Here is a 10,138-nt window from a genome sequence, read left to right as displayed (position 1 = left end):
TTTTCTCATTTCAATTAATTATCCAGAAGCACAATCAACTTAGCAGGTTTCCTTTAGAAATCCCTTCTCTATGGCACTGCACCACAAAGCAGACAGTTTAACTAGATAGTTTTATTAGGATGCAATTAACACTTGGTGCCCAAAAAAAGCACCCAATCCATCTTTTTATTTAGCTCAAGTGAAGAAGCACCACATATTGCTTCCACAGCAAGGTTCTGATCGTCAGAGTGTTGACAGCCCATGTCCTTTGATGACAAGAAATTGTAGTATAAGCAGACATATTTAAAAATCCTCCAAATAAAAATACATTTGATAGTAGAAATATCTAAAACCTATACATTTCAAAAACAGCTAAAAAAGCTATGAGCCTTTTACCCAAAGTTCTAAGGATTAATAAAAAGGCAAAGTTCTTTTTTATAAGATCTCACAAAAATATTACTCCAGATAGATTTGTTATTGAGAGTCATATTTTACATCTAGATGGCAGTGTGTTTGTGAGCTGCTCTAATTTTTGCTTTGAGGTTTTTTAGTCTATCCCACTGAATTATGCAGAATTTGATATAAGTAGAGATTTAAAATTAAGTTGATTAGAATTAACAGAGTAAAAACTTAGATAATTCTGTTAAAATACACATAACAGATAATATGTTCTCAATTAGCCTATTTTTAAAATGTTCTTTAGTAAGACAATTTCTATATTTATTAAAAACATATCATTATATTCATTGTCCATGGAGTAGCTAGAGGAAATGGGAGTGAATTCAATGGGTATCATTGATAAATATGGGTAGAGATCACAGAAATATATTTGACTAAACAATGTTCACTGTCCCTTGGCTCATGTAGAAAATTCTGACTCCCAGTTATATATAATACAGGCAGAAAAATACAGCAAGTGCAGTCCGTGGAGGAGGTACAGAAAGAATATTGGGCAGCTGGAGGAGAACGGCAAGCCATACTGCTTTGGAAGAAACCAGGAACCAGGTGATGTCATTGCTTTTAAACTATGGTAAGTACTTTGAAAATGGGAGTCCATTGAAAGCTTTTCAGTGAGGATGAGCATGACTCAATTACACGCCAGTTGATGAATAGAGATTAGAGATGAACAAGAATAGAAAGGTTATTAGGTTATTGCAATAGCCCAAGAAGGAAAGATGGTGGTTCAAACTACGATCACACAATGTTAAAGGAAGCAATAGAAGTTAAACGAGATATGAATAGATTATTAAAGATGAAAAGAGGAAGTGATTGAGAGTGACTCATAGGAATCTGGCTAGAGTGGCTAAGTGGGCCACGGTAGGGTGTTCATTCAGTGTAGAGATGCTGAAAGAGGAGTAGTTTGAGGAAGAGTTGATAAGTTCACTTTGTGATATGTGTTCAAGATGTCTAAAAAACTTATAAGTGGGACGCCTGGGTGGCTCAGTGGTTGACAGTCTGTCTTTGGCTCAGGGTGTGATCCCGTGGTCAGGGGATCGAGGCCCACATCAGGCTCCCTGCATGGAGCCTGCTTCTTCCTCTGCCTGTGTCTCTGCCTCTCTCTCTCTCTCTCTGTCTCTCGTGAATAAATAAATAAAATCTAAGAAAAAAAGACTTATAAGTGAAGATACAGTGGAAGCAGTTGCCTATAATAGTCTAGGGTTCAACAGATGTGTGATTTCTATATGTATTTGGAGATCATCAGTATATTGATAAAAACTGGACAACTACAAAATGAAAAGTTTCTCTGGATAGAAAGCATATAAGGGAGAAAAGAACACCCTGTGCATAGAGGAAGTTGAAGCGTTGTTTGGAGGAGAGTGTCCTTTAAAGGAGACTGAGAATTGAAAAGAGGTAGGAAAGAAAATGAGAAATATGGGACAACTAAAGGAACAGTGTTATGTTACAAAAACATAGTTTTCAACGTGTAATGCTGTGCTGAAAGGGCAAATAATGTAAGGACTGATCGACAGCCCAATGCAGATAGTAATGTGGAGTTATTCACTTCCAGAGAAAATCTCTCCTCATTTCTTAAGTATATGGCATAGTTTTATGGGCACTAATATGATTACTTTCAGCTTGAATTTCAATTGCTACTTTATCTAAATTTGTTAGAAAAACATCCAGCAGCTCTCAGTCATATAGCCATGGCAACAGGCAACTAGTTAAACGCGTGAAGCCTACCAGTTCACACAGTACCCTTATATTTGTGAAGCAAGGTAGACGATACTTCTAATCATAAACTATTACTTTAGGTGTGCCTGATAAATCTATAACACATCCTTCCATGTGAGTCTCGCCCCAGAGTTAAGCATCTTCTATATGGGATCCCTTGGGCATTACAATAGTTATATTATGAACATTCTTGCTTTCTAAAGGAAAATCTTTACAGCTCAAATTCTCATCAGCATTCAAAAATATTCTAATGATAACATAGGCATGATAGGCAGTTGGCAAGGCATTTTGTTTATTGTTGGCTGGGGTGTCCTTGTGTGGTGGGGGTACTTTCTGGAACTGCTCAAATTTCCCCTTCGTAAAAGTAGCCCTAACTGACCCAGCATGGGAAACAGAAGACTGTTCTGACACTAGCCTTCCCAGAACAGGATGAAATCAGCACTGGGTTAGATAGCCTGAGGGAATGATTCAAGGGCAGATCTCATGGGAGGTCTGACAAGACCAATGCCATCAGTTTCAGATGCTGCCTTTGGGAGTCTGATGAATGTTATAAAGGTGTGTATTTTTGCATATTTTCTAGACACACAGCATTTATTTATGAGCTGATAAATAACCATTGTTTAGACATTGACTTTTTAAATTGCATGTCATCAAGGAAATTGTGGGGTTTTTTTGTTTTGTTTTGTTTTGTTTTGTTTTGTTTTTTCTCTCTTTTAGCGGTGTTTCTCAGTGCTGGAAGGATTGTGTAAAATGTACCTCTATCCAGAAGCTGTCTCTGGAAAGTGCAGCTCAGTATGACTGGAGCAAGGCCCAGGACTCTGTATTTTTAAGCATTTCACGCAAACTTCAAATGCATATTTCTGGCTGGGAATTACTGGAATGCTATGGAAGCACTTGGCTAATGCTACTGATGGCTTCGTGGTGGCTGTATAAGTGGCAGAAGCGCTTAGCAAAATGATCTTTTTGCACCTTGTAAGATTCTACAGAGAAATACTTCCAATGCTGAAAATAAAAGTAACTTTTGGCTGTAAAAATGGCTCAATCCCATCCCTTTGAGGCAAGATAATAAATCTCTATGAATTTGTCCCTGAGGAAAAATTTTCATTTTCAGAACACTTTGCCACTTTTATAATGGGAGAAAGAGCAATAAAATGCTTGTGGCAAAACAGCAATTCAAAGCTCCACTTACTAACTTCTTTTGAACCAAAGTTGATGGTGTCCGTAAAAATTGTCCTCCTTTGGTAACCAAAAAATGCATAATGCTTTCATACTTTTTTTCCTGTTATGTGCAATGAGGGTATTTTCATCAGCTTCAGAAAAGAGAAACATGCAAAGTCTTAATATACCTATGTATCAATCAATTTAATAGGAGAATGACAAAAGTTTATTAGTTAGAAAACCCATGGCCTTTTGATCATTCCGAAGGATATTGGGTATGAATCCTTCATCGTGTGCAAGCCCAGGTAACAATGATTAGCTTCAATGTAAGAGACAACTTCTACATCATTTATAGATACATGCATATCTGTGAAAAATGTCTTTTAAACTCCAATTCAGTTTCCTTATTTGGAAAACCAGATATGTGGAGATATTTTCAATCTGTGTAACATTTAGCATGTTCAACATGACTTCAACAGAAGCCTCCAGGCAAAATATGCTCTCCTCCTATTTTTTTTAATAAATAAAGCTTTGTTGGTCACAGCCATAATCATTCATTTGCAAATTGTCTATAGCTGCTTTTTCATTACAATGGGGTGTAGTAGGTGTGGGAGAGGCTACATGGGCCACAAAACCTTAAATGCTTACCATATGGTCCTTAATAGAAAAAGTTTGCTGATTCCTATTTCAGACTGTTAGTAACACAATATTCAATTGAAAACTGCTTTGACTCTAATGGATTAGTTTACATAACCTGAGATTAAGTGGATTCTAAAATGAATAATTTTGTGTCAAAATAGTATCATTTAGGACCCAACTGGTCTGTGATATCTCTGTACATGGTCACAAGATGATTTTCATTATTTCAATTTGTAGAGACCATACAACATTCAGTTATGAAGAAAAGTATTTTTATTTTTGATGTGTGTGGGTACATTCTTTCTATCAGACAGAAAATCGTCTTCCTAGAAGCCTCCAGCAGACTCGCTTTGAGTCTCTTCCTTTCGACACTATTTAGTGACATAAACATACCTAAATAAAACATAAGTTTGAAGAATGTAATTACTATCACTGACTTAGGGGCTGAGAGATAATCAACTGTATGCCATTGGTGCCCCATCAGCAAGGACAAATTAGTGGATGTATATGGGCTAGACATCCACCAATGTCTGCCAAAGAGCTCCAAAATACTCAGATTAGTATTTGGATATCTGCTCTCATATTTCCTAGCTGCATAAAAAGCCCCACTGAATTTATCCCAAATAGTGATAATGTTGTCCTTAGTCTGTTTATGTGACATGAAAATGTGATAACATATATATTCCTAGCAATGCCCTCAACTTCCCAACTTCTCCTTTGGACAAATGTCACGAGCATTAAGTAATCCAATTTTTCCATCTAGTTCTCAAGTCATCCCTGTGAGTTTTGGAGTTGCCATCAGTGAATCTCTATGAAAAATGCCTAAGTCCAGTTACACATGATGGTTAGTTATTAAAGACATTGGTCTGTATTATTGCACACATAGGACCAAACGAGTTCATTTCGCAAAGCACTCTGAGATTTCAATTCATATGCCTTCTCTGCTGCCTATAAAGTAAAGCTTCTTTGGAGTTATTTAAACTTCAAATTGTGAGCCTACCTCAGTCAAGAGATGTTCCCTTAGTAATAAAAAGGTAGGGCTGATGCAAGAGTCTAGTGCGGTGGTAGGAGAGGTGTTGGCAGGAGTAGCGCTGCCACCGGGGCCTGGGGCTGACCCGTCCGACTTCTCGTCTGTGCCGAGCCCACTCGAGCCGCAGTCATGTCCGGGGACGAGATGATTTTTGATCCTACTATGAGCAAGAAGAAAAAGAAGAAGAAGAAGCCTTTTATGTTAGATGAGGAAGGGGATGCCCAGACGGAAGAAACCCAGCCCTCAGAAACAAAAGAAGTAGAACCAGAGCCAACTGAGGACAAAGATGTAGAAGCTGATGAAGAGGACAGTAGGAAAAAGGATGCTTCTGATGATTTAGATGACTTGAACTTCTTTAATCAGAAGAAAAAGAAGAAAAAAACAAAAAAGATATTTGATATTGATGAAGCTGAAGAAGGTGTAAAGGATCTTAAGATCGAAAGTGATATCCAAGAACCAGCTGAACCAGAGGATGACCTTGACATTATGCTTGGCAATAAAAAGAAGAAAAGGAAGAACGTTAAGTTCCCAGATGAGGATGAAATACTAGAGAAAGATGAAGCTTTAGAAGATGAAGACAGCAAAAAAGATGATGGTATCTCATTCAGTAACCAGACAGGTCCTGCTTGGGGAGGCTCCGAAAGAGACTACACGTATGAGGAGCTACTGAATCGAGTGTTCAACATTATGAGGGAAAAGAATCCAGATATGGTTGCTGGAGAAAAAAGGAAATTTGTCATGAAACCTCCACAGGTTGTCCGAGTAGGAACAAAGAAAACTTCTTTTGTCAACTTTACAGATATCTGTAAACTATTACATCGTCAGCCCAAACATCTTCTTGCATTTTTATTGGCTGAATTGGGTACAAGTGGTTCTATAGATGGTAATAATCAACTTGTAATCAAAGAAAGATTCCAACAAAAACAGATAGAAAATGTTTTGAGAAGATATATCAAGGAATACGTTACCTGTCATACGTGCCGATCACCGGACACAATCCTGCAAAAGGACACCCGACTCTATTTCTTACAGTGCGAAACTTGTCATTCTCGATGCTCTGTTGCCAGCATCAAAACCGGCTTCCAGGCTGTCACAGGCAAGCGAGCACAGCTCGGTGCCAAAGCTAACTAATTGGCTAACCACCACTGATTTTGCAAAGTGTGTTGTGGAGATTTGGCTGGACAGGTTTACCATCAGAGTGAATATACCACTGTATTAAAAACAAGATAGAAAAGCTGCCAGGTTCTTTGGCGTGTGGCTGGTTGGTCTGAAATCCTTGCAAGATGCTGATGCTCAAGCTGTTGACATACTCATTGCCTACTTTAACAACTGTCAGAAAAACATGATGGGGTAAGGTGGTACTTCTTTAAAATCGTTCATAGACTTATGTAAAATGCAAGATAAATTAAAGTTATTATAACAGTGAAAAAAAAGTAATAAAAAGGTAGGTAAATGAGTCATAGTCATATATTTTTTAAATTTCTCATAAAACAAATAGCCTTAATGTTTACAGCTTCCAGTCCTTTTTCTAAAAAAATTAAAGCACATAACCATGATTTTATTCAAGAATGAATTCAAATATCCAAGGATACTTTCCTGGTTTCTTCTGGGGTCAAGATATATTTTATTTATTTTTCTATTTATATTATACTCACTGAGGGAAGAAAGAGTTAATTATGGATAATAAATAAATGAATTAATTTCATGAGGGTTTTCTCTTTGAGACTGATATAATTCTGTGGGTTAATTTTTGTGAATTATGTGTGTTACAATTAAGATTCTGACGAATGTCATCAGTAGAAAGTACATTGCAACCAAAAACAATGATTTATATATGGCTGATAACTGGTTCTATTGGATTATTCCCAATACTTTGTCTAAAAATGAAGAAACAGGATGCCTATGCGGCTCAGTGGATAAGTGTCTGCCTTTGGTTAGGGGCATGATCCTGGGGTCCTGGAATCAAGTCCCACACCTGGCTCTATACAGGGAATCTGCTTCTCCCTCTGCCTGTGTCTCTGCCTCTCTCTCTCTGTGTCTTTCATGAATAAATAAATAAATAAAATCTTTTTAAAAAAAATGAAGAATCATTCACAAACATATGAACATTTTCATCAGAACTATAATTCAAATTATGTTTAAATCTGGTATCTGATGTCTACATACAATTTTATAAAGTAAATTAAATAGAAATACCAAATAATTAGACCTTATTCCTTGGTGTACACGATATTTCCTCTGGCTCTAGTCAACTTAGAATCTAAGGAATGAAACATAATGTTTTCATGATTTGTTACACATAATTTCTGAATATGTGTATATATATAATTTTATACTTATATGATATGATTTATATATAGACAGAAAGGAGAACAAAGAGAATCTTTATCTGGTTTGGGTGATTGGATTAATGGATTCAGTTTTAAGAGTCAAGAAAAGGACGATTAAATTAACTAATAAAATCTACATGTACACATTTATGAAGAGAGACAATTGCATACTGATTAAGATTAAGGACTTTGAACTTCGAGGATGTATTTCACATCTATTAATTAGCTGTGTAGGTCTCTTCAGTTCCTTTATCTGGAATATTGGATAATAAGAAGAGCTACCACATAAAGTTCTAAGAATTGAAAGAGGAGATGCATTTAAAGTGCTTAGAAAGTTACCTAGCATAGAATAAGTGCTCAATAAAAATAAATTAATACTACTCTTATCAATATTATTACTATCATTAGTATTACAATTCCATATTGGAGAAGCAAAGAGATAAACAAGCACCAACGAGACTTCAAGGTGATAGACAATAAAATGTTTAAAATGCCTAAAAAGCATAAAAATGAATAAAAATCATTAAAAATATATTATTGAACACCAATAAAAATTAATTTAAAAAAATAAAAAATAAATAAAAAAAAATAAATAAAAATATATTAAAAAACAAGGAAAAAAGTAAAAATAATATTTCTTTATTTTATTAGATATTATATATAAAGATACATGAATATACAAACGCATGATAATGTATTGATATTGTGTATATATCAGCACATATATGTGATATCAGTACATTATTATACCAATACACATATATGTACTATATATGCATTATTTATATATATATATATTTATATACACACTAGTACATTACTGTATCAGTATGTATATAATAATAACAGAGAGATGAATTTACCAGCAAGATAGATACAGCAGCAGATAGAATTATCCACAGAACAAAAAGATAATGATAAATAAGGAAGTGAGGTTAAGAGGCCTGAGGAATAAAGGAATAAAGGAACAAATTACTAATAAATGTCAAGTAAGATTTCCATAATAAGGAAATTGAGAGAATAGGAGTAATGAAGTGGAGAGAAATAATTAGACATAAAGACTGAGATGAAAGAAGGACTGAAATGATGAAATAAAGTAAATCTTCATAGTCAATAACTGTATGGAGTAGGATATAAGGGAAAAGGTCATGCATACAATGGAACAATTTAAAGGGCATAGCAAATATCAATATGGATACATGTCAAAAGCATGCTGTTGAGTTTAAAATGGAACAAAAGGATACAGCTAGTGTTGACTCCATTCATATAAATTTAAAACTATACAAAACATTGTTTATGAATATAAACAAAAAGTAAAAGAAAAAAGGCCCTTCATTTTCATTTAGGAATATAAATGGGAGGAGTAGGAATATAAATATAAGGTAAAAGTTAAAGCCATATTTGAAAATAGTATACACTATTTTTAGTAGGCTGATGAGGGGTATGAGATTTAAGCTGTATCCTAAGTATTTTATGCCTTTGAAAAAATAATTGAGACCAATAGAACAAAATATTAACATTACTGTATTGGTAGTGGCAGGTGCCTAAGACTGTGTGTTTTAAATCTCTCTGTGCACTTAAAATATTTCAAAAAAATTTAATTGTTCAGCTTTAATGAGATTTAGGAATTTACAAAAGATAATTCTTAAGGAAAAATCCAATGGGGGAATTCTTCATTAATTACAAGGTTAACACAAACCTTTGGGAATAGAAATATTTTTTTTTCCCAAAGACTCAAATAAGCTGACCTAAAAGGAATGTACCTTATCACTCAGAAAGTTAGGGAGCTATGTCAGTTTTGCCAGGAAATGAAACTGTGGTTCCAGAAAGTCTAAGAACTTTAGTGCTGAAACATAGTCTACTCAGGGTCATTTCAAGAGACATTTATAAACCAGATGCTCCAAATTCATCCTTTACCAGCACAATTATAGAAATAATTTAAGGGGAAGAATCTATAAATAGTTTTTCTTAAAAATTAAAAATGTCTTTACTGAAAATATTAATGTTGAAGAAACAATGAGAACACATGCTAAGTAAAACAAAATCCCACAAATGTTCTTTTTCTATGCTTCAAAGAAAAAAAACATTTGTTTCTATATGAACAGAATAAAATATATGAACTACTGTAGTATATGGAATGATTTCACTATATTTCCTGTTTGCTATATGATATTAAGGTTCAATGATAAAAGAAATTTTATAAAGGCAAGGACTATATAGAACATGAGATCATACTAGTGAATCAAACCCGTTCTGTTTTCATTCTTCCCTGCTATTCTTATGCTGACACAGCAGAACCTTTCTAGAATCAGGAGTGAGCACTGAATGGTTTACTGGTGTCATCTTTCAATCATGATGTTAGGCTTAGATCCCTTCTGCTTGATTCTGGTGATTGAGGAAAGTTGTTGATCAAATTTTAAAGACCTTTCAGCATTACATCAAAGACAATCTTGTTTCTTAGAGGCACGATAATGAAGATAGAGAATGGAATTAGCTCTTTGGGTCTCTAAAGTGTTTTCTTTTTTAATTTCTAGTTTTTAAAACTTTGCACACATGTATATATTCATTGTGGATAAATTGTGATGTACTGAAAAATATCTATACTTTACCCATGTCTAACAACTGCAATCTCACCACTTAGAACTAATTGTTATTAACATGCTATTCAAATAGGTATTCATATATATTATTTTTAAAACATAAATTGGGGATGCCTGGATGGCTCAGCGGTTGAGTGTCTGCCTTTGGCTCAGGTTGTACCCTGGGGTCCTAGGATCGAGTCCCACATTGGGCTTCCTGCATGGAGCCTGCTTCTCCCTCTGCTTATGTC

General features: G+C 34.9%; 1 pseudogene; it reads left to right on the top strand.

Moving 5' to 3' along the window:
* The first annotated feature begins 4,993 nt into the window (after positions 1-4,993).
* On the top strand, positions 4,994-6,415 carry LOC112913404 (eukaryotic translation initiation factor 2 subunit 2 pseudogene; annotated as a pseudogene).
* Positions 6,416-10,138: the final 3,723 nt, after the last annotated feature.

This window comes from Vulpes vulpes, chromosome 1 (genome assembly GCF_048418805.1).
Source record: "Vulpes vulpes isolate BD-2025 chromosome 1, VulVul3, whole genome shotgun sequence".
Lineage (NCBI taxonomy): Eukaryota > Metazoa > Chordata > Mammalia > Carnivora > Canidae > Vulpes > Vulpes vulpes.
The sequence above is the reverse complement of the archived record's forward strand: the minus strand, read 5'-3'. Positions and strand labels throughout refer to the sequence as shown.